Genomic DNA, 24,011 nt, shown 5'->3' with positions numbered 1-24,011 from the left:
TCATGACTCCTTTATCCCCTCCTAGCTCTTAACAAGGAAGCTGGTGCTATGTGTCTGCTTTCTGGATTGTCTGAAACAGAGTTTGAGGAACAGTGAGTTCCTCAGTGGAGAATGTCAGGGGAAGCCAATGTTTGGATGGACAGACTTTGAGGCATAATTCAAGTGACTGCTGAGACTGGAAACACAGTTTTCATGATGGACACTGGGCCCTGCGAGAGGAAGCTGTCAAATCAATGTCTCAGGGAATAATTCCTGTGAGATACATCTCTAGCCTTGTCTGCAGTGGCAGCTGTTGGGAGGATGAACTGAAATATTGAAGAAGCCAAATGGGTCCTGACAGTGGTCCAAATATTGGATGATTTTGGGTAAATGTTTCTTTTATATATCTTATATGGATAACTATATACTTGGTATATTAAAAACTGTGGTTCAATGGCTATTTTTTCTACTAAATAAATTAGTTTGAAGAAAATAATATAGGTAGTCTCTAGTTGTATAAATGCTTAAAGCTGGAAAATATCACATAGTCCAAGAAATAAAGTAATAAATGGCAACAGCCAATGAAATTTGGCTTCTCTCCAAATATTGTGCCATGTATTTTCAAGGTTCTTCTCTCATCCTATGGAGGAGGTAACTAGAAGCCAGACACTTCTTGTGATCGAACTTGTCACCAACAGGGTAGGTGGAGACGTGGAGCAAATATAATCTGATAGAACACTGAAGGCAGATGAACTAGAGTCTCTACACATTGTATTAATTGCCTCTTCACTCTCTCGAATTTGTCCTGTGCCCTGCCTGCCCACATCGACTTCCTGGGCTTTAATTGGGTTCATCCACTGCCAAGATGAGGGTAGGTCATCTGAGGTACTATCAAAACCTCTTTAAAATGTGTGCTTGGCTCCATCCCTGTATTCTCCAGTAGGAGTCAGGGTAAATAGGAATAAGGTTGGGGTATGTATCACCTAGTTCCATCCCTGCTGGATTGTTATTTTCTGGTTATATTCTCCATGGAGACAATGATTGAATCAACAGGCTTCTCCATGTAGTTCTTTATATTCACTACCCCGACCCTATTACTCTTTCAAGTGTGTGTGTGTTGGGGGCTGAGAGGGTGGTACCTGGTGGCAATAGCTGACTCTTTGCTGTCACTAGTTCTGGGATACAATATATTCCTTTGCATTACTCTGGAGGACTGCACTGTTCCTGTTACTTCCGTGGAGTACTGTACTATTCTTTTCTAGGACACTAACTGTGCCCACATATTTTAAAATAGTCACTTTATTAAACCCTCCCATTTACCTATTGGAGTGTGCTTATTCTTTTCTCCTTTTTTTCTTTCTTTCATACTTCAGGGGCAGAGAGAGAGTGCTCCCATCCACATGTTTACTCCCTAAATGCTCTCAACAGCCAGGGCTGAGCCTGGCTGAAGCAAGGAGCAAAGAACTCAATCTCGCTCTCCTACATACAATGCAGGAATCCGGTCTATTGAGCCATCACTCCTGCCTTCCTGCATCTGTGTTAGCAGAAACCTCGAGTCAGGACTTAGAGCCTGGTATCAATCCTAGGTACTGTTTGGGAGGTGGGCATCTTAACTGCTGGGTCAAGCAACCATCTAATGCTTCTATTTCTTTCTTGGACTCAAGATGATACAGCATATGACATATCTTAATCCCTAGATATGTGATTGAAAATTCAACTCCACTCCACTTAGTAAATTAAGTAAATTCCTTAATACCTATCTTCCTAATAGTTTACTAACTAGTGAACAGGGTGTATGACATTATCTGTTGTATGGTGACATCTGAAGGGCTTACATGTGTAGCATATGATAGATGCCTAACAAATGCTTATTGACTGAGTTAATAATTTTGACAAAATCTAGGTCCCAATTTCCCCATCTAAGAAAACATGAAGAATTATTGGATACTTGTCTGTTAGAATAAAAACCTTGCAGCAAAGGAATACACTGAAGAAAGAGGGGTGCATTTGTTCTCTCTCTTTGCCCCTGTACTGTATCATTGCTTTCCCTAATTCCTTTAATTTCTTCTTTGTCATTTCTTGGCTCTAAACACCTCTATGTATAGTAAAATAGCTTTCAATAACCAAACTTCAGTGGGGGAAAAAAAGCATGATAAGTACAGCACATGCTCATTTCTCCTTAATTGCCTGATCTTCCATCTGTTGGTCTGGTATAATATTGATAAAGGAATTAAAGGCACCATACCATCTCCTGAATCAAATGAGAACAGTCTTTCTCAAATTACAGAGTATGACATTTTTATGTTTTTACAACATGAAGAAGAAAGAGCATTTAATTTATTTTAATATGGTTAATTTGAAGCTAGATTAGATCATCTAGTTAACTCACAGGTTCTTGATTTTAAAGATCAAACATTGTGTAGCATCTCATTTTCACAGTAGTAGTTGTTGCTGTTAATGGTGTCTTACATCTAATCAACTAGGAAGTTAACCTTGAATACCAAACAGAATCCATAAACCAAAAGGTAAAACTAATATAATTTCAGGAATACAGGCACTCTTAAATAAGAGGTGGTTTCATGTTCCTTCAAAAATAATCATAAGCTGATGCTCGAATATTTTGATTTATTTTTAGGTATGAATAATATTTGTTATTTTAAAACCTTGTTACTTTCTCATTGTGATGAATAGAAAGAATGGTGGAGATGTTGAAAAATACATAATACAACACTGGTAGAAAGTACTTGGGATTATATCTGTGGTTGCAGCAGCCATGGAATACATGCCCCGAATCTAGAGAAAGTCACAATCATGTTTTCAGGTAGGCTTGAATGCGTTCTCTGGTGGAAGGTCTAGATTGTTCAGAACCTCTATGCCAGATTTACAGTGGATAACAAGCAATGATGAGCCATTTTAGTTTTCTACCATATTTCAGACTATCTGATCAGGAGTGAAATTGGGCAAATAAAATGATTTGGTGACTTATTATTTTCAGACCTCTGAGGACTTCAGTACTGAAAGATGAGAATAGTAAGTTGTAAATTTGAATTTTCTTTTTGTGTGACCCATGGAGGCCCTTAAACTATTTAATTTTAAACTTTCAAACAACCACAACCTGATGACCAAACTCAGATTTTGGTTCAAGTTCAATTACTGCCAGATGACCTACAGTTCACCAGATCCTCCATAGGTCTGAGGTCTAAGCTTAGTTTTCTCTAGTTAGTTTTCACCTTTTATATCCCCTTCCCTTCTTCCTGTCTCTTAATCTTGCTCTGTTGTGATCTGTTTTTGTGTGAGAGCATCATTTAACTGAATCCAGACTAATTACAGAATTAATATATAGTACCTTCTACTTTGCCTTGCCTATCTCCTAGGTATACTAAGAAGAGTGTTCTCATTTGTTTGTATTTCTTGCAGGCTAGTTCTCTATACCTGCTGTAATAAGACTGTGTCCTGCAAAAGTTCATGTGTTGAAAACTTAATCCCCTATTCATATGTTAATTTATTTGGCAGGTAGGGCCTTTAGGTAGTGATTAGGATTCTGTGAGGTTGCAAAGAAGGTCTCCCCTTTAAGGCATTAGTGGCTTTAGAATAAAAAGATTAACAAGCTTGCTTGGTCTTGCCAGGTGATGTTCTAAACCAATTTATGATAAAGCAAGATGGCCATCACCTGATGTCAGCCTCAGACAGTTGGAATTTCCACAGTCTGTAGAACTGTGAGCAACATAAGCCACTGTTCTTTATAAATTATCCAGTCTGTTGTGGTCAATCATAGCAACAGACAGTAAACTAACAGTATGTTTTGATATTTTTATTATCTTATTACTATTTACTTCTAAAATATACTGAAATATGTCTTTTCTTAGCTCATCTCTAATTCTTTAGAATTAAAAAACACATTTTTTTTTTTTGACAGGCAGAGAAGACAGTGAGAGAGAGAGAAAGAGAGAAATGTCTTCCTTTGCCATTGGTTCACCCTTCAATGGCCACCGCGGCCGGCGCACCGCGCTGATCTGAAGGCAGGAGCCAGGTGTTTATCCTGGTCTCCCATGGGGTGCAGGGCCCAAGCACTTGGGCCATAGCAGAGAGCTGGCCTGGAAGAGGGGCAACCAGGACAGAATCCGGCGCCCCGACTGGGACTAGAACCCGGTGTGCCGGCGCTGCTAGGCGGAGGATTAGCTTGTTGAGCCACGGCACCGGCCAAAAAACACAATTATTTTATTTAACATCTTTTTCAGTGCCAAGCTCATTCACTTGAAAAGATCCACCTTTCATAGGCTGTAAAAATGGGATTTTGGGCACCGGCACTGTGGTGTAGTGGGCTAAGCCTCTACCTGTGGCACCGGCATCCCAATATGGGGCTGCTTCATGTCCCAGCTGCTCCTCTTCCTATCTAGCTCTCTGCCATGGTCTTGGAGAGCAATAGAAGATGGCCCAAGAACTTGGTACCCTGTACCTGCATAGTCTTGGATCCTGGTTTTGGATTAGCCCAGCTCCGCTTGTTGTAGCCATTTGCAAAGTGAACCAGCGGATAGAATACCTTTTTCTCTGTGCCTCCTTATCTCTATCTCAACTCTAACTCTCAAATAAATGAATAAAATCTTTAAAAAATGGAATTATTAACTTGGGTATGTAGCCCACATATGTGAAGACAGGAAATAAAAGATTTAGGGACTGGCCGGCGCCGTGGTTCACTAGGCTAATCCTCCACTTGCGGCACCAGCACTCCGGGTTCTAGTCCCGGTTGGGGTGCCGGTTCTGTCCCGGTTGCTCGTCTTCCAGTCCAGCTCTCTGCTGTAGCCCGGGAAGGCAGTGGAGGATGGCCTAAGTGCTTGGGCCCTGCACCTGCATGGGAGACCAAGAGGAAGCACCTGGCTCCTGGCTTTGGATCGGTGCAGCGTGCCAGCCGTAGTGGCCATTTGGGGGGTGAACCAACTGAAGGAAGACCTTTCTCTCTATCTCTCTCTCTCACTGTCTAACTCTGCCTGTAAAGCAAAACAAAACAACAACAAAAAAAGATTTAGGGACTAACACTGTTGTGTGCAATGCCAGCATCTCATATAAGCACTGGTTTGAGTCCTGGCTATTCCACTTCCAATCCAGCTCCCTGCTAATGTGCCTGGAAAAATAGAAGATGGCGCAAATACTTGGGCCTCAGCACCTGTGTGGGAGACCAGGAAGAATCTCCTGGCTCCTAGCCTTGACTCGGCCTAGGCTGGTCATTTTTGGCCATTTGGGGAGTGAGCCAACAAATGGAAGATCTCTCTCTCTCTTCCTCTTTCTGGCCCTGAATTTCAAACAAATAAAAATAAATCTTTAAGAAAAGAAATAAAATATTTAATTATAAAGGACCTTTTTAGTTGAGTAGCAGAAGTATGAATGTGAGCATCAGTATTTGTTTCTCAAATATGTCAGCTTGTGCTAGCTATATGGTTTTGGGAGCAGGGGAAAGGTCTTAAAAAGAAGAACCAGATGAGATCATGCAGGAAGATTTTTATTCTGTAGAAATGTTCCTGTGTTACATTTTATCCAGAATCTCAACTTTATTGCTAAAAACTAAGAAATCAAAATTGCCAGCAATTCCTAATGTGTTCATAGAAGAGACCAGGACGTTGGTGACTCCTTAGAATTAGGATATACTGATGCCAAGCTTGGGTCCCAAGAGTCACAACATATTGATAAAATGTTGATGAGAGCTCTATTATATTGAATGATATGCTGTGTGAGTCACTGTGACCACTATCAAAGATCCCCTATGTGGCCCACCACAAAGAGGGAACCAGTGAGCTTCCTAGCTGATGGTGATGTAGTCAAAGCTATGGTTCCCTGTAGCAACATGATGCCTAAAACCCACTTGCAAGAAAAAATGGCCAAAGAGAAAGTCCATGCTTAAAAAGTCAAAGAGAATTGATTGACACAAAACTAGGATATTCAGGCTAAAGTAGAATGAAAGAAACTCAACCTAGTGGGAGAATCCACAGATTTCAAAGACTATTAGTTACAAAGGTTTTCTGTGATTCAGGTTACAAAGCAAAAATGTGGCCTTCTTTTGGCAAACCACAGGAAGACATGGTACAAAGATCAGGGCAACAGGCTCAGGTTGGAGGGTGGAAACTCTTTGTCCTAATTAGAGTCAAGAAAACTCCAGGAAGACAGACAACAATGAACCTGGTCCTCAAGACAATCATCCCAGTAAGAGAGGGGGACTGGAACAGTGAAGACAGGGATAGAGATTTCCAGGTTAAGGGGATTACTCATCCTTTGCAGGGATAAATCAAACTAGAAATTGCCTGGAGGAAGGGCGTGGTAATGTGTATGTCTCACCCAGGGATTGTAAATTTGTAGCCAGTGGTCTGTGTCTTGGCCTGCAGGTAGATTCTATTTGCCTTGCTCTGTTTATTTAAAAGCATGCTGGTTATTTGGTAATGCTATGAAACTAAAAGATTTCACATGAGCCAAGATTTCTAGCCTGTGAAATACGAAAGGATCTAGCAAATCTGCATATTCCTGCCTAGTAATCATGTGGAGCCCAGTAGCTGCTGTCCTTGGATAAAGCACACACTTTTACCAATTCACCAAATACTCTACCCACATCTGCTTCACTCACTTATGCCTTAGGTTTTTGACATCTCAGCCTTTTGAGTTGGAGAAGGAGAACCTGGTTTAGGGGGACTGTGATGAAGGCTGTATATCATTTGTCTAGGGTGATTTATCTGTACATGTGTTCATTTTTATATATCTTGCAAGCACTTGCCAAGCAGCAGTTATTCACCAAGCTAAGCACAAAGGGAGACTGAAAGACCACAGATGTAAGTTTTTGCCTTTCAAGGAACAATATGCAATAGGAGGAACTATACCACAGGTGTTGGGGTCTTAAGCCTGAGACTGGCCCCTGACCAGCAGGGGACAGTACAAGCACTCCCCGACAAGGCAAACGGGAGAGGTAAGGTTGACAGGTCAAGCACACAGCAGCAAGCACCCGTGAGTTCTGTCGAAGCAGGAACTACTTTATTGAGGAAGTGTACAGGCTTATAAATCTCACGAAAGACATACACAGTAGAGGAGCCAATCAGCAAAGAGGTCATGCAGGCATGGGTGGACCACGCACAGGGGCATCTTAAGCGAGGTATTGGGATCATGCACTGTCCACATGTCCGGAACTAAATCGGACCTATCCCTGCAGGTGGTCCGATCTCACGTGGTTTAACCACAGCAGCTGCAGACACGCCTCCGAACATCCGCCAGGTGCCATGTTGTTAGAGACTATTTTAGGCAATGCCCAATACACAGGCATATGTTACATCTTTGTGCAAGTCATAATGTGGTGTGGACTATGACAAGTGTAGAGAAAAGGCCATGGGAACTCGATGCTGGACAACAACTCTTCAATCTGAGGAGCATTAAGGACGGCTTCACTAAAGATGAGGTATTTTTTTCCAAATTAGTGGCTTTGTTTTTAAATTCCTCAGGAATTCACGCAGATAGTGGCTAATAGAGAAAAACTGATCCTGGGTGAACTCCATTGATATAATCAAATAGGCACTTCTTTTACATTTTTAAATGAATTCTTTTACATATTTTTAAAAATAATATCTGATTCATTTATTGTTTGAGAGGCAGATAGAGAGACTTGCTACCTACTAGTTCATTTCTCAAATGTCCACAATGACTGGGGCTGGGCCAGCCTGAAGCTCGGGATCAGGATCTCTCTCTGGATCTGCCCTGTGGCTGGCAGGCAGTCAACTACTTGAGGCATCACCTACTGCCTCCCAGGATCTCCATTAGCAGGAAGCTGGTATCAGAAATGGAGCTGGAACTTGAACCCAGACAGTCTAATACCGGCATGGATGCCCCAAATATCTGAACCACTAGCCCAATGGCTCACTCCCAGAAAGATTGTTCTTGATTGAGCTGGTTGGAATTCTACTTGCAAAGTGGCCCAGTTAATATTAACATTGACATACACACCATTATACACAGAAAGTACATGTATCTGGGGTTGCTGAGTATCTTTTCCTGTACTACATCCCCTTAAGGGACTACTTTTTAAAATTTTGTTTAGAGTCCATTTGAAACCTAGTGAGATAAACTCCCTTTGTGTGTGGCAACTTGCATCCTTCCCTGATTATTAGGATGCAGTCTTCTTTTTATTTTTAAGATTTGTTTTTTATTTGAATGGCAGAGTTACAGAGAGAAAGAGGAAGAAACAAAGCAACAGAATGAGAGAGCGAGAGAGAGCGAGCTTCCATTTGCTGGTTCACTCCCCAAATGGCTGCAAGGCTGAAGCCAGGAGCCAGGAACTTCTTCCTGATCTCCAACATGGGTGACAGGGGCTCAAGCACTTGGGCCATCCTCCGGTACCTTCCCTGGCACATGCGTTGGGAGTTGGGTTGCAAGTGGAGCAGCTGGTACTCCTATGGATGCTGGTGGTATGGACGGGCGGCAGCTAGGCCATGGTCTTTAACACTGAGGACAGTAGCCAATAAAGTGCTAACCTCCTTTGCTTTGTCAGTTGTACTAGGACAAACCATGGGGCCTACACTAGTCATTTTAATCAATCCCATTTAGGGTCATCTCTACCTCAGGATTTTGTTTGGTTATTCTCTTCTTGTCTTAATCAGGTATGGGTTTGAGAAATTTGCCTGTTGGCCCCAAATGGCTCCTGCCTTCTCTCAACTGGTTGCCGGAAACAGCTGTGGGGATAATGGGGAGAGAGAAACATGCCCTTTTTTTCACTGGGGCAGCAGGTAGCCTATCCCCCTTAGGGCTCCAGGCTGAACTCATGCCAACCTCTCCTTCCAGCTATATCACCAGTGGACTGCTGCAGCCTCATCTCACCTTACTCTAGAGCAGTACACTCTTCTCTATTCTGCCATCTTGGAATCTTCCTCCAGAGTCTGGGTTTGAATCTAGGTTTGTCTATCCCCAGTTTGCAAGTATCTCATTTTACAAAGCAGTTTCACCTATGTCAAAAGTGTCTCCCCACAGGAGTAGGAACAGCCAGAGAACAGGAAAAAACATTGATCCAATTGCTAGCAGACATTAGCAGAAAATCTTTGGCTTGAGAACTGGAAAGCCCCTGCTCCCCCTTTAGCTGCTCAGGATGAGTGAGGTGCTTCCTGCACAGTTTCAGGAGCAGCATAGCACAGCTCAGTTCTGTCACTTACTGAGAACTGACTGAGGCAGGCCCAAGATCACAGCAAATAGGGTGAGATACAGGGAAAGGTGGGGAGTGAGTCCTGTCTCCCCAGGGCCCAGCAGAATGCCTGCCTGCAAGAAGCCTCTATAAATATCCTTGGACAGGCTCTTTTGTTTGCATCTCTATTTCATTGGGTCATATTTCTAGAAGTGGAATTATTGAGTCAATGGATGTAAAATATTATTTTATGCACTGGAAAATGTCACATCAAAATCTAGAAGTGCATCATTACCAGTTGTGGACAGTGCTGGGTTTCCTGGCTGGCTTGGTTGAAAGCACAAAGAGCTTCTCCTGACATGGCAATCCCATAACTAGTATTCAGTTAAACTATAAACTTGCTGATTTATTTGAAAAAGATTTCTGGGGCTGACACTGGCACAGTGGGTTAAGCTGCTGCCTGTGGTACAGCATCCCATATAGGTTCTGGTTGAGTCCTCACTGCTCCACTTCTGATCCAGCTCCCTGCTAATGCTCTTGGAAAAGCAGAAGATGGCTTAAGTCCTTGGGACCCTGCACTCATGTGGGAGACCTGGATGAAGCTCTTGGGTTCAGCCTGGCCCAGTCTGGGCTGATGCAGCCATTTAAGGAGTGCACCAGCAGAGAGGAGAGACAGAAAGAGAGAGAGAGAGATGTTCCAAAATGGTCCACAGTGCTGGAACTGGAGCTGGAGCAAGGAGCCTCTTCCAGGTCTCCCATGTGGGGACAGGGGCTAAGCTCTTGGGCCATCCTCTACTGCTTTCCCAGGTGCATTAGCAGGGAGCTGGATCAGAGGTGGAACAGCTGGTACTTGAACCGGCATCCATATGGGATGCTGGTGCTGTAGACAGCGGTATAACCTGCTATGCCACAGCATCAGCCCCTCACGTAATATTGATAATTTGTTTTTTGAGAGTTGAGCATTTATGTTCTTTATATTTTCCACTCTTGATTTTACTTCTTGATATATAAAACTAATTTAATGTTAGAGATGCTTATCTTTCTTAAATGCTACAAATATTTTGTTATCTATTTGCCTACTTATTTTATTTGCAATGCTGCACTAGACATGAAAATTTTAAACAAATTTCATTAGCACTTTCATCTGTACTTTCTGCTTTTAGGCGTATGAAGTCTTTCACAATGTCTACTAAATAATCTATTATTGCCGAGTCTTGTTTCTTCTTCCTGTATCCTTCTTTAATCCACGTAAATTTCATCCTTATGCATGGATGAGACCAGTGTTTAACTTGACAGATTTTCTCCCCGAAGTAATCCAGCTTCTTTCTCCCAGCCATCTACCCTCCATTGCCCATGGGGTTGGATCATAAATTACTATGAATCGTTGAAGGAGAAGAAGGAAGCCAGGAAGACCACCTCTGTCAGGACCCCCCTTACTTTTGTCATCCAGAGATACACGCTTGAGGTTTCTGAGGGGAGCACTTGCATTTTAGCAGCCTGGAATCTTCATTAATTTGAGATCATAAATAGTGGTACTTATCTCCTTTTCGTTGCTGAATATTATTTTTCTTGGTATGGAATGGGATTCTTTTCCCTTTTTGTTTTAATTCCCATGATCACCCAAAATACTTCTTTCAAAAGAGGTGGGTTAAATTGACTTCCAGTTTCTCTTATACGCTGGAATAGAAGCCAGACTTTCACGATAAATTGCACAGAGGAAAAGGCAGCAGGAGCTGCTTGTACCAAAATGAGAGTGGCTTTTGGCTCTGCTTCAGTGACTTTGTTCCACATTTCTCTCAAATTCTCAGAGAAAAGTGATAATGAGAGCTTAATCTCTAGACTTGTGGCATCAGCTCTTTATTTTCTTTGGAATATTTTAAATCCGACAGAACCTCAATTTCAGCCACTAGACACAGCTCTTTCATGCTCATTCTTCCCTGGGGTGGAAATAATCAGAGGGTGAAAGACCAAGGTTTGCCATATTTTCCAGCTGTGATCTGGTATATTTTCATTATTTTTGAAAAGACTAGGGGTGCAAATAAAGCCAGGGAGTGAGATGCAGGATAGAAAAAAAAAATCATTCTTCGATTTACTGCAATTGAGCTACTCCTATGACACAGTATTCAGTGTCTTCATGGGTGTTGCTACTCTGATTTTTCCATTTCTCTGGAATGCCTCTCTGTCTTGCTCTAAAGGATTGTTATATAAATCACAGAACATGCCATTAGGCATGAACAAGGTTGTATGTTGCCTTCAGATGTAGAACCAAAAGAACTGAAGATTCACAGGAATCCCTTGTGGAGCATGTGAGCAAGGGTGTGGCTAGCAGGAGTGGTGAGGTTTAATGAGTGCTTTTCTAACATTATCATAAAGTAATAGAAATGTTTTTCCCTAAGTCTTACAAAAAAATAGCACTTCTATTTACTACATGGTACTTGGGATACATATTTGTATATGTATTTGTTTAAAGTAGATCAAATCTGTCTCCAGGTCTCTTCTTGCCAACTTTCATTCAAGGTCCACCCTTTCTACTGCTTCCCAGGCTTTCTTATATCTGACAGGGCTCCAGGACTAATATGATTCTGGCCATCAGCCCACAATATTCACAGCTGCCCTGGCTCCCATCCATGACCACACGATCCATCAAGAGAGGGTGGTTTCTGGCTGCACCACTTCCTTTTTTTCCTTCCCCATCTCAGCCACAAGTATCATTGCTGAGGTTACAAAGGCCTTGTGTTTAATCCAAGTCCTTTTGACTGTCCATGTTGCCCACCCCTGAGAAGAACTGGCTTGCCTCAGAGGAAAATGCTTTGCAAAAAGCATCTAGCATCATTGTTTTATTCAAATTTGGGATACACTATCTCCCAGAATCCTAGGAACTTCCCCTGCCAATTTTCGAGACACATTCCTCTTGGTGATTTAACTTAGTCTCAATAGTGTCCAAAGCCTTGAATTTCAGATATGTCATTAGGAATTATCCTTAGGGGATTCTTCAGATCTGGGATTTCAGAGATGTGGATGGGGGAAGGGATATCCAAAGGTTTTCTTTTTCTCTGCAAGAGGAGGCTTGAGAAGCAATCCTAGAAAGCAGAGCCTGGTTATTCTTTTGAAGTGTGAGAAAAATGCATTTTTGGTGCTTTCAAGTAATTCTAGATGGGAGAAATAAAACCCCTTTAGTCAATCTTTTAATGAGTAATAGTTCTATATTAAATTTTCAACACATCTCCATGACATATGTGGACTGTCAATTTGCAAAGCAGGCAGAATTGGAGGCACTTTGGTGGGAGTGGAGAAGGGGCTGGAAACTTCCCACTTACTAACACCCTATTTTCTCCATGGCTCCTGAGCTACCTTGCAGAGCCATGGGATAGGGCATGCATCTGTGGAACTCAATCTAAAAACCATTGCTCTGGGCATTTGTGATAACCTCTCTTCATATGCACAACCCTTCCACTTTGATATTTATATATAAGAAAGTAATTCTGACTAAAGAGGGACAGGTCCAATAGCCATCTAGCCAACCTGCATTCCATTTATCACATGGTACTGTGAGATATTTGAACAAGAACACAGGGTTCATTGGAGACACCCACTCTCTAAGTAATACCCTCAAAAAATAAAGGAGTCCTCTAAAGCTTGTAGTTTTCCCTAAGAGAGGCATGTCACTTCTAGGTAATACCTAATATGTATCAGGTTGAGTTTATGCACAAGAACTGAAATTCATAGATTCTTACTTTGTGTCAGGTACTTTTTCAAACACAACTCATACAGTATTTATTATGCTTGTAAATACTTAAATATGGCCAGAAGTTTTCTGAAAAATCAGTAAACATTGATTCACTCACTCATTTTAAGAACCTTCTAAACAAGTACATTATTAGCACCCCCATTTTCTGGATGAGAAAATTAAGGCAAAGCAAGGTGAAGAGAATTTTCCAAAGACCCACAGTTAACCAGTGGCAGAGCTGATGTTTGGGCAGAGACAATCTGGCTCCAGAATTAAAGTTCTTTGTGTCTACATGATGTCATACCATGACATACAGAAGTTCATTTACTTATCCTAGGGAGGGAGGTAATATATCTCCATTATATAGATGATGAAACTGTGTGCATTAAGTAGTTTGCTTAGTCATACTACTGCTAAAGGAAATAAATATGGATTCAAATCCAGTTATTCAGAGTCCAGAGCCTGTCTGAAGAGCAGCAATTGAATCTTCAAGAGGTAAATTTGCCAAGGTCTCTCTGCTGCTAAGGGCAGAATCCCCAGAAGCACTCTAGATTTGTTTCCCAAGCCTATGTAATAAATTCAATGCCTGTAATAAATTATTAGTTCATCCAAAAGTTTTTGGAACCCATTTAAAATATTTCCCTTGTCTATATGTAATAAAATAATATTAATAGATAGGTTTTACATTACTCTAATTATTAGTGTTATTATGCATGTATTATCTCACTTATTGAGACAACATGCAATTTAGGAAAATCGGCCAATGTTTAGAAGAGTATATAGAAGAAAGCAAATATGATCAGAAATCTTACAGTTCTGGAGAGCCACAGTTAACATTCTGGTGAGCATTTTTGGAGTCATTTTTCTCCATGTATTTCATGTACACACTCTAATTGTACAAATTGTAATCATACAATTTAGGTAAAAGGAATCAAACTATAAAACTGTAGATACTATTTGTGGGGCCGGCACTGTGGTCCAGTGGGTTAACGCCTTGGCCTGGGACGCCGGCATCCCATATGGGTGCCGGTTCTAGTCCCGGCTGCTCTACTTCCAGTCAAGCTCTCTGCTATGGCCTGGGAAGGCAGTAGAGGATGGACCAAGTCCTTGGGCCCCTGCACCCGCATGGGAGACCCAGAGGAGGCTCCTGGCTCCTGCCTTTGGATTGGCGCAGCTCTGGCCATTGTGGCTATTTGGGGAGTGAACCAGCAGATGGAAGACCTCTCTCTCTCTCTCTCTCTGTGTGTGTGTGTGTGTGTGTGTAACTCTGACTTTCAAATAAATAAATAAATCTTAAAAAAAAAACCAACTATAGATACTATGTGTAACCTTCTCTTATCCAGTTGTTCCTTCAGTCAAAACATTTATTGACCACTACAAACCAATATCCTTTTCCTGCATTGAAGAACAAAACTACTGATCTTTTATGGTTAATAAATTATATTACTCAGGATAGGCAAGGTTATTCTGTCGTGAAAGGTTAATCCCTGAAACTTGTGGCTCAATGAAACAAGGCTTACTCTCTGCTTTCACAGTTAACTGAGGGTCTAGTGCTCCTAACTTGTGACTTGGGGATTGAAACCTCTTCCATTTTATAACTCTCATGTCAAAAAGGGATGTCTGGTCACTGCAGCAACAGAAGAACCCTAAAGGCTTTCCGTGGCCTAGAAATAACACAAAACTCTTTGTTCCTGGTCCTCTGGCCAAAAGTAGTCACCTGGTACCACCTCACTTTGGGAATACTGACACATGCATCCTTCCATGTGCACAGAGAAAGGTGAGGAGAATCAGAAATTGGTAAGCTCTTAGTACTGCCTCCCATATGAGAATTATGCTATGTGATCCTATAATTGTTTAAGCCCCTCTTGATGGTTATTTAGATAGTTACTATTTTTTTCTCTGTTATAAATAATGCTGTGCTGCACATCCTTACATACATATAATTTATACTGATCCATTGATTTCTCAGTTTGAATTCTTGAAATTGAGATAGGCATTTGATGTGGTGGTTAAGATGCCACCCGGAATACCTGTATCCTATATCAAAGTGCCTGGATTCTAGTCTGGGTTTCCTTACCAATTTCACAGATTCCTGCTAATGGACACTCTGGGAAGCAGCAGGTAGGTGATGGCTCAAGTATGTGGGAGACCTAGATTGAGAGTTCCTGGCTCCTGGCACAAGCCAGGCTGCTGCAGGCATCTGAGAGGTAAAATAGTAGATATAGGATCTCTCTCTCTCTCTCTCTCTCTCTCTCTCTCTCTCTCTTTCTCTCTCTTTCTCCCTCTGTACCTCTCTCTCTCCCTCCCTCCCCTTTCAAATAGATAAAAATAAATTTCTGGAGGTAGGAAGCAATATATCAAATGCGTTATTTATATAAATTTGCAACCTATACTGCTCATCCCACACTTCTAAGTTCTCCTGCATAACGTAGGGGCTTAATGCCGAGAATTCAAAGATTCCTTTGACATAAGGTTCTGTTTAGAATCTACTAATGAGAGGCACTCATGTGAGATGGAACAGGAGAAGCCATTATTCTCTGGCGGTAGCTGAGAACTGACAAATGGGTGAACTCCACTGTAGAGTTTTCTTGTGGTTTTTGGACATCCTCTTGAGAATTATATGCTTCAACACTGTGTGCAGTGAGGTCATCAGTCTCCTGGTACCCTTCTGAGAATCGCCTATTTCAGTGCTGCAGGAAACTGAGATACCTGTGGTGATCTCCATATTATTCTATGATTTCTTGAAAGGAAATCACTACACTCCCCATGAGGCCCAAGCCTCAAGATGCATTCCCCAAATCACACCTCACCTTTCCTAGGATGACTTTTTTTTTGTTTTTAATATTTATTTACTAAAAGGCAGAGTTTCAGAGAGAGGAGAGGGGAGAGAGAGAGAGAAGAGATCTTCCATCCACTGATTCACTCCCCAAATGGCCAGGGTTGGCCAGACTGAAGCCAGGAGCCAGCAACTTCATCTGGGTCTCCCATGTGGGTAACAGGAGTTGAAGAACTTGGGCTATCTTCCACTGCTTTTCTCAGGAGCATTAGCAGGGATATGGATTGGAACTTGAGTAGCTGGGACTCTGTGGGCACCCTTATGGGATGCCAGTGTTACACACTGAGGCTTAACCCATTACACCACAATGCCAGCCCCTAGAAAGGTTTCTGTTCTACTGAGCCATGGCTGATGCAGCACCCAATGCCACGTTGTTTTTCAGGTACTATGTTCCAAAGAAACGCCCCGTCGTAGTGCTCTTACATCAGTGCTCTTACAGTTCACACTGTAACAAGTACTGCCAGAATTTTTCAGCGTTGCTAAAGTAGCACTTAAAACAGAGAAAAGTGTTGTTGGGTTCAAAATACTTCTTATCCTTTACTGTCATTTTTTCTTCTTTTGTAAATGGTATAATAGTGTCTTTGGATGCTATGCCTCCTCTTTTAACTAACAAACTTTTCTAAATGCTTTCATCTTGAATACTGTCTTTTAACACTACTTCGTACCTGTTGGGTTGCAAGGATAATCATTTGTTTCAGTATGTTAGAATCGGAGAAGGATCGTATCATGTGAGCAGATATAAGCCATCAAATGGGAGAGTGATCGGGATGCTCATCAGGAAAACAAGAAGAAGCAGCCAATTGTTTAGCAGTTAAGATACTGCTTAATGCACACCTTTCCTACATCAGAATGCCAGAGTCAGATACTTAGTTCCAACTCCTGACTCTAGCTTCCTGTTAATGCAGACCCTGGGAAGCAGAGATTATAGCTCCAGGAACCTGTTCCTGCCATCCAATGTGGGAGATCTGGTTTGGGATACAGGGTCCCAACTTGGGACCGTTACTTTCCTGGTGTTGCAGCCATTTGGGGAGTAAGCTAGTGCATGGGATCTCTATCCATCTGCCTTTACAAATAATTGAAAATATATGAGAAACAGTGATCTGGTGATTTCTTCTCTTTGCAACCAAGAGAACAAGCAATTTTAAATAAAAACTATATGGTAAAGTGGAATTAGTTTAAATAAAAATAACTTACAGGGCCTTCTAATGATATTTGGTTATCATTTTCCCCATGATTATGCCCCTTCAACAGTTCTATTTTGGTCCAGGTCTGGCACATCATAGCTTTGAGAAGGAAAAAAAGAAAATTTCTTCAGATGAAAGGAGTTAGAGGGAACAGGTTTATACTCTCTTGCTTCTGAGACACTGAAAGGAAAATGTGAGAAAGGGTTACAGTTTTCTTTTCAGCCAGAGGGATGGAAAAACAGCAGCAAAAGTAAACTTAAAGCAAAAGAATTGTGACAAAAATATCAGAGAGCTATTACCAATTGTTGGTATTTTGTGGAAAATTAGAACTGGAAGGGAAAATGAACAGTTTGAAGGTGGTGTAGACCTAAGAATGGAAATGAGAATTTACAAATCTACTTGATAGGCAACAGCTTCTTGAGAGTTGGTTTGAGTTAGATTCTGAGAACTTCCCTTAATTAGAAAGAGTCCCTTTGTCATTTAATGATGGCTATGATTTGGAAGACAGAGGTATAATAGGTGCCTTGAAGTTGCTATTCTCTGACTGAGAATGTTGATCTCTATGGGAGCAGAAACTAGACCTTTTCTGAAATGAGACTGAATAAAAATGAATTTTGTATATTTTGATGTCCTAGAAAAGAGCAAGACTTTCTAAATGCAATCTTTCCCAACCTCAAAGTCCTTCTATCTGCTTAGTTGATGAACAGAAGTTGAAGGTAGGAATCAAACTGTTTCTATGTATCTGACATAAGGAGTTAGTAGCTTTATTTTTCAATTCTACATCGACTGAAGACTGAATCTTATGAGTTCATACACACGAGATCAAAAACATTGCTGTTCTTTGAGGAGACTTGCTTATTGCAGAAAGACATTGGTGAGTAATGGATGTAGGTTTTGTGGTACATAAATTACTCTCTGATCGTAAGCTAATTCCTTGGGGAAGTTCATTAATCCTTTCATGTAAGTCCTGTACTGTTTATTATTTTCAGATGACTCTATAAAGAGCAACTAGGATAACAATTCTTTCATTTATTTCACACATTATTTATTTACTTGAGAGGCAGAGAGATGGAGAGAAAGAGAAGCAGAAACATAAAAGGAGAGAGAGAATAAGAAAGAGAGATGTACCCACAAGTTCACTTCTCAAATGGCTCAGCTGGGTCTGAGCCAGGCCAAAGAATAGAGTCAGGAACTCAATCTGCATCTCTTACATAGGTGGCAAGGACGCACATACATAAGCCATCACCTGCTGCTATCCAAGGTGCGTATTATTGGGAAGCTGAAATCTGGAGTAGAGCAGAGACTTGAACCTAGGAACTCTGCTATGGGATGTGGGAGTCCTAACTAGCATCTTAACCATGAAACCAAATGCCTGCCTTGATTTCACTAATTTTTAGTTGCTGCTATGTATAAAGTATTATGATGTTCACAGAGCCAAAAGACATTATGAGGGGCTCACTGAAGAACAAGAATAACACAAATGGAAACCTGAACAATGTAAGCAGTAATTACAAAATTGTTACTTATGCGACACTGATAGTGAAACATGTAGAAATTCAAAAAAGGCTTGAGTCCTCAGCAAATGATTCACATGGAGAGAGATGAAATAAATAAAGGAAGTATACTTTTCTATTTGGGAGGAGATGGAAAGAAGCATAGCACAATGAGACTGAGCATGTTGCGACCTGCTTGACTGGAGATGAGATTTTCTTGCTAGCAAATAGCAAGAGAAAGAGTTGGAATGGCTGATCTGCTGCCTTTTCACCCGTTTTTGGCTATGTCTTGACTTTTAGGTGGAATCTGCAGCCTGTGGGTGCTGTTTCTGGAGGTCTCCTCCTAAGTGAAACACATCCCTGCCTTTAAAATGTATCATTATGACAGTTCATGGGCTAGCATTTCCCCAGATCGGCATTTTCCAAATTGCTCTAGATTGTACATAACCTATTTTGAGAAATCAATGCTAGCTTTATTTTTCTTTGTAATGTTTATAAAAATGTGTGAAAGAAAATACTGGTATGTGCAGCCATGTAACTTGATGTAACAATACATAATCCATATAAAACAAGTCATGAAGTTGAAGAAACCACCTAATACATAAGCACACAATGTTCAATTGCTTTTATGGGCCGCGTTGGGGACTTGAGAATCATGTTGATATATGTTGGCTGTCAAGTGATAGCTGGACCATTGTGTATACTGTTTAGAATGCAAATACATGTTTATTGACTATTAAACACTTGCACTACAAAAGCCTGTTTCCATGCATTGTTGGCTAAGAAAAGTTCTTTTTACATGATAATCAGAATGTAATAATTCTCAAACTCTTTTAAATTGAACCAAGTAAAAGACAGAGTACTTCAAAGCACAATAGTGATCCCAAGCTTTCATCTCTCTTAAAATAGGAACTGGACTCTCTGAAGCCAGGTAACCATTTTTGATGCACATTTATTCAATAAAACCAAAATAATTTAGAACATGTTTTTCTTCCTTTGAAAATATACCTATATAGAACAAAATTTTCATACTGTATGTTAATTAAAGCAAATCATAGGAGTAGACACAATGCTATTCCTGATATGAAAAGCTGACCTATCAGTAGTTTTTCTCATATTAAAAAATCTGTGTCACTCATAGTGGGTAAAATTGTCCCCCAAGAGACATGTATACTTGGAAAGTGTGAATATGAACTTATTCTGAAAAAGGGAGTCTGCAGTTGTGATCAGAATCTTGAGATATGTTCACACTGGATTTAGGATGGGCCCTAAATCCACTGATGTGTGGCCTTACAAGAGAAAGAGAAGACACAGAGGCAGAAAGAAGTCTACATGGAGACAGAGGCAGTGATGGGACTTTTGCAGCCCCAAGCCCAGGACATCAGGGGTTAATAAGCAGCCCCCAGAAACTGGGAGAGAGGCGGGAGTGGAATCACTATGAGACTCTCCAGAGGGAGCCAATCCTGCTAATACCTGCATTTTGGACTTCCAGCTTCCAGACTGTGTAAGAATAAATTTCTACTTTTTAAAGCCACTAAGTGATCAATTGTTATTGTAACCCTTACAATCTGATACACCATTTATTCCTTCTTTTTTCTTCCCTCTTTCCTCTCATCTCCTGTCCTCTCTCTCTCCTTGGTCCTTCTCCATTTCCTTCTTTCCTTATTTCATTGCTGCATGCAGCAAACCTTTTGTGTGCCTACTATGTGATGTGATAAGCAGCAAGCTAAGAGAACTAGACATATAGCAATAACACTGTCTTTAAAACATTTTGTTTTATTATACATTTGTGAGAAGGTACAAGATCTTTTTTTTCCTACTGTGACTTCTTATCGGCTTTTCAGCATTCACATCAGCCTCTGAATGTTCTCTGCCAAATATCACTTTACATGTGAATGGTAACTCATTTGATTTGTGTCAAATGCTGTTCTGAAACCGTCTTAATGCATCTCAGAGATGATGGTATAGGCACTGGCTAGTCTTGAGAGTGGCTGCCTTTGTCGCCACTCACCCTGGCATTCTTCAAGCTTGCAAAATCACTGAAGCTACACATCAGGCTTTTCCCTCCTGCACCATGCCCATGTTTCCCTCTATCTCCATTCCCCACCATCACTCAACTCTCACACCCTTTGAGTATTCTGGTTCATCCAAATAAAATCCAAAATACTTGTCACAGTGTTCAAGTGTGAAATATTCTTTTTTTTTTTTCATTTTTTTTTTTTTTAGAGTTACAGAGAAAGGAAATAGAGAGAGAGAGGCTTTTTGTTGTTGTTATTGTCGTTGACAGGCAGAGTTAGACAGTGAAAGAGAGAGACAAAGGTCTTCCTTTCCTTTAGTTCACCCCCCAAATGGCTGCTGTGGCCAGCATGCTGCGCCGATCCGAAGCCAGGAGCCAGGTGCTTCCTCCTGGTCTCCCATGCGGGTGCAGGGCCCAAGGACTTGGGCCATCCTCCACTGCCTTTGCGGGCCACAGCAGAGAGCTGGACTGGAAGAGGAGCAACCGGGACAGAACCGGCACCCCAACCAGGACTAGAACCCGGGATGCCAGCGCCGCAGGCAGAGGATTAGCCTAGTGAGCCACGGCGCCGGCCAAGTGTGAAACATTCTTAACTCTTCTTCCTACCAGTCCTCTCCTTGTTCACTAGACTTCCAGTGAGCCGATTTCCTTGATTGTTCCTCCAAGATTCTGATTGTGTTCCCATCTCAATGTGTTTATTATATTGGCATCTACTTTACCAGGAACATTCTTCTGGAGACAGTCACATTGCTCATTCTCTACTTCATTCAAGTCTCTGCTGAAAGATTACCTGTTCAGAGAGAACTCTGACCAATTTTCCACTTTTCCTCATTGTGCTTCTCTGAGATAGCGCATCTGGTGACCTGGTAATTGTCTCTTTACCTAGAATGTGGTTTTCACACCTTATTTCTCCATGGTTGCATTTCCAGCACATCAAGCTATATGTGGCACATATTAGATACTTCATAAAAATTGTGACTGAGTGAATGAATGCAGATCAGAATAAAGTGTTGAGACAATGAAACCCCACAGAACCTGTTGTCCTTCCTCCACCTTTGTAACATAGTTGTAGGCTAGGAATATCTTTCTGGGGACTTTTTCTTAAACATAAACCAGCATTCTATAGTTTGTGAAGCATTAAAGTCTATTATAATACTCAATGCAACCCTCAGCTTTAACAATGAGGAAATTGAGATATCATGAGGCCAAGAGACTTAGCATCTAAGATCACACAACTTATCAGTGACAGAGCTAATATTCAAACCTTGGTTTCTAGATTTCAGATCCAAAGCATAAAAAAAAAAAACAATAATAACATCAAAAACAAAAACCCAAAGCAACAATTAACAACAACAGAAACATAAAACCTCTGTCATAACACCCTTTCTTAATGGGAAGCAGCTTCTACATGGTGCAGATGGGCATTAAGGGTGATATTTCATAAGATGCAAGTAAGGTTAGCACTAAGTCTACCACAATTGAATTTTCCATACTTGAAATATATCCCTAATAATCAGTCAGAAGTGACTCATCTTCCAGGGTTGATGGTGTCCTTTATCTTTCATGATCCTATTTCTATGACTGTGACACATTTTTGTTCATGGACAAGAGCAGCAGTGATCTGGATGACAGCAGCGGCTAACATTCATTGCCCACCACACTATGTCAGCTCTTTTTCATCTAATTTTTCTAACCCTTATGACCACCTTGAGATTTTATTTCCTGCATTTTATAAGTAACCAAACAGACCTAGAGAAATAAGATAACTTTCCCAATGTATCACTTAGAAAGTAGCATTGTTAATATTTTAATGCCACTGACCATAAGGCTGGACTTCTAACCATCAGAGTTGTTACCCTATAAAAATAGACTTGATTTTGGTCGCTGTCATTGCTAACATTACAATGAGTCCCTGACAACTACAGCTCGCTCACTGGCATTTTTAAAAATACACATACCCAGACATATATACACCATGTTTCATAAATATTTCCTTTCTTTAAAAAATTATTTATTTGAAAGGTAGAGCTGCAGAGAAAAAGAGAGAGAAAGAGGGAGGGAGGGAGAGAGAGAGAGAGGGAGAGAGAGAGAGAATCTTTCATCTACTGGTTCACTCCCAAAATAGTCGCATTGGCTGGGGCTGGACTAGGCTGAAGCCAGGAGAAAGAAGATTCTTCCTGATCTCCCATGCGGGTGTAGGGGCTCAAGCACTTGGGCCGTCCTCCACTGCTTTCTCAGGCACATTAGTGGGGACCTGGATCAGAAATGGAGCAGCTGGGACTCGAACCAGCCTCCATATGGGAAGATGGTATCACAGGTGGTGGCTTTATGTGCTATACTACAAGGCCTTTAAAAGTTCCTAAAGTTATAATTTGGGGATTTGGGCTGAAAAAAGGACAAAGTTGTTTGTGTCAAATTTTAGATTAAAAATGTATTTTTTCCTGAAATTGCAAATACAAAGGTGAAGTCTTATTGATCATGTGTAGATTGCAGAGAATGGAAATACTTAACCTAAAAGATACCATGTTTTTACTCATACTGCTGCTGAAACACCATTTGATGAAATCAAATAAAAGACAAACCCTTTATAATTAGCTCTGCAGCCCTCTGACTGCAACTTGGCAATCTTGGGTGACTGTGAAAAATAATTTTCATTCCTGATGTCATGATTAAGTCAAAGCTGGCACAATCATACAAGGGTGCAGGTGGGAGGAGATAGGTCTATAGTAGCATACATTTTTTATTTGACCAAGTCATGTTTTCAAGGAATCAATGTACAAACTATATAATTTATATACAAATATAAATATCAGAACCAAGGAATACCAAAATAGGTGCTATTTCCAGCATCTCTTCTCTAGTTTTTGAACTCAAGTATATCTATCTCTTTCTTTATTCTTATTCTTAAATGAACACATTTGAGTGAGTTACAGAGAATCAAACAAGTTATTATATATTAATTATGACTATTGATTTAGACTTCCTATAATGTTTTCCCACAGAAGTATGAAATATTTTCAGAGTCCACAGAATATGCATATTATGAAAAAATCTATGCATGGATTTTTATATTTTTGCACCAAAATAAATTTACCTTTTAATTCAATTTTTTATGAACACCAAGCTTTTAGCCAGGAGCTATGGATGGAGTGGAGAAGCAATAGAAATGAAATTAAGTACTATGTGATTTCTGGCATTTGCTTTACTTCTGTATCTGGGATAACCTTGAATTTCAGCTGCTTCTGTGTTATTATAGATGAGACTTTGTTGAACATTATAGGTCTAGCTCCTTGTGAGACTCATGGAAACACATCAGGTTGCCTTTATTTTGTTCTTCATTGGGATGAGGAATGGGAGGGGAGTGAATCATGTGAGTGTGAGATCTAGGACACATTGCAAATTTGCTATTAGAAATGTTTCTAAACTGAAATTTACACACATATGATGTTTTTAATCAATATACTACACACATTTGATTTTAGAATCCTTTCATATAGTGATAATATATTATGACTTACTACTCACAGTTTTTCACAGGAAACAAGCAAACAACTTTCTGAAGGCTATAGTTTTTCGAACAAAAGAAGGCCGGCGCCGCGGCTCACTTGGCTAATCTTCCACCTGCGGCGCTGGTACCCC

This window comes from Lepus europaeus, chromosome 4 (assembly GCF_033115175.1).
Source record: "Lepus europaeus isolate LE1 chromosome 4, mLepTim1.pri, whole genome shotgun sequence".
NCBI classification, from domain to species: domain Eukaryota; kingdom Metazoa; phylum Chordata; class Mammalia; order Lagomorpha; family Leporidae; genus Lepus; species Lepus europaeus.
The sequence above is the reverse complement of the archived record's forward strand: the minus strand, read 5'-3'. Positions refer to the sequence as shown.